Below are 2,500 nucleotides of genomic sequence, written 5' to 3' on the forward strand. Positions count from 1 at the left end.
TGAGAGCAATCCGGGCCAATTTCTCCCGTTTGATGGGGTCTATGTGTAAAAATTTTGACTTTTTTGAGTGCACGTGCAAATCTGCTGAAAAAGCCTGTGGAAGTTTCACGGCGTTCGTACGATATTTGGCGACGCAAAAATGAGCGATTTCCCAGCTCGATGGAATTCGGCGCGAGAGAAACGATGCCCCGTAACGCACATGAGAGCAATCCGGGCCAATTTCTCCCGTTTGATGGGGTCTATGTGTAAAAATTTTGACTTTTTTGAGTGCAGGTGCAAATCTGCTGAAAAAGCCTGTGGAAGTTTCACGGCGTTCGTACGATATTTGGCGACGCAAAAATGAGCGATTTCCCAGCTCGAGAGAATTCGGCGCGAGAGAAACGATGCCCCGTAACGCACATGAGAGCAATCCGGGCCAATTTCTCCCGTTTGATGGGGTCTATGTGTAAAAATTTTGACTTTTTTGAGTGCAGGTGCAAATCTGCTGGAAAAGCCTGTGGAAGTTTCACGGCGTTCGTACGATATTTGGCGACGCAAAAATGAGCGATTTCCCAGCTCGATGGAATTCGGAGCGAGAGAAACGATGCCCCGTAACGCACATGAGAGCAATCCCGGCCAATTTCTCCCGTTTGATGGGGTCTATGTGTACAAATTTTGACTTTTTTGAGTGCACGTGCCAATCTGCTGGAAAAGCCTGTGGAAGTTTCACGGCGTTCGTACGATATTTGGCGACGCAAAAATGAGCGATTTCCCAGCTCGATGGAATTCGGCGCGAGAGAAACGATGCCCCGTAACGCACATGAGAGCAATCCCGGCCAATTTCTCCCGTTTGATGGGGTCTATGTGTAAAAATTTTGACTTTTTTGAGTGCACGTGCAAATCTGCTGAAAAAGCCTGTGGAAGTTTCACGGCGTTCGTACGATATTTGGCGACGCAAAAATGAGCGATTTCCCAGCTCGATGGAATTCGGCGCGAGAGAAACGATGCCCCGTAACGCACATGAGAGCAATCCCGGCCAATTTCTCCCGTTTGATGGGGTCTATGTGTAAAAATTTTGACTTTTTTGAGTGCACGTGCAAATCTGCTGAAAAAGCCTGTGGAAGTTTCACGGCGTTCGTACGATATTTGGCGACGCAAAAATGAGCGATTTCCCAGCTCGATGGAATTCGGAGCGAGAGAAACGATGCCCCGTAACGCACATGAGAGCAATCCCGGCCAATTTCTCCCGTTTGATGGGGTCTATGTGTAAAAATTTTGACTTTTTTGAGTGCACGTGCAAATCTGCTGAAAAAGCCTGTGGAAGTTTCACGGCGTTCGTACGATATTTGGCGACGCAAAAATGAGCGATTTCCCAGCTCGAGAGAATTCGGCGCGAGAGAAACGATGCCCCGTAACGCACATGAGAGCAATCCGGGCCAATTTCTCCCGTTTGATGGGGTCTATGTGTAAAAATTTTGACTTTTTTGAGTGCACGTGCAAATCTGCTGGAAAAGCCTGTGGAAGTTTCACGGCGTTCGTACGATATTTGGCGACGCAAAAATGAGCGATTTCCCAGCTCGATGGAATTCGGCGCGACAGAAACGATGCCCCGTAACGCACATGAGAGCAATCCGGGCCAATTTCTCCCGTTTGATGGGGTCTATGTGTAAAAATTTTGACTTTTTTGAGTGCAGGTGCAAATCTGCTGAAAAAGCCTGTGGAAGTTTCACGGCGTTCGTACGATATTTGGCGACGCAAAAATGAGCGATTTCCCAGCTCGAGAGAATTCGGCGCGAGAGAAACGATGCCCCGTAACGCACATGAGAGCAATCCGGGCCAATTTCTCCCGTTTGATGGGGTCTATGTGTACAAATTTTGACTTTTTTGAGTGCACGTGCAAATCTGCTGAAAAAGCCTGTGGAAGTTTCACGGCGTTCGTACGATATTTGGCGACGCAAAAATGAGCGATTTCCCAGCTCGATGGAATTCGGCGCGACAGAAACGATGCCCCGTAACGCACATGAGAGCAATCCGGGCCAATTTCTCCCGTTTGATGGGGTCTATGTGTAAAAATTTTGACTTTTTTGAGTGCACGTGCAAATCTGCTGAAAAAGCCTGTGGAAGTTTCACGGCGTTCGTACGATATTTGGCGACGCAAAAATGAGCGATTTCCCAGCTCGAGAGAATTCGGCGCGAGAGAAACGATGCCCCGTAACGCACATGAGAGCAATCCGGGCCAATTTCTCCCGTTTGATGGGGTCTATGTGTAAAAATTTTGACTTTTTTGAGTGCAGGTGCAAATCTGCTGAAAAAGCCTGTGGAAGTTTCACGGCGTTCGTACGATATTTGGCGACGCAAAAATGAGCGATTTCCCAGCTCGATGGAATTCGGCGCGAGAGAAACGATGCCCCGTAACGCACATGAGAGCAATCCGGGCCAATTTCTCCCGTTTGATGGGGTCTATGTGTAAAAATTTTGACTTTTTTGAGTGCAGGTGCAAATCTGCTGAAAAAGCCTGTGG

Source organism: Lampetra planeri, unplaced genomic scaffold, assembly GCF_965212315.1.
Source record: "Lampetra planeri unplaced genomic scaffold, kcLamPlan1.2.h2 scaffold_672, whole genome shotgun sequence".
Lineage (NCBI taxonomy): Eukaryota > Metazoa > Chordata > Hyperoartia > Petromyzontiformes > Petromyzontidae > Lampetra > Lampetra planeri.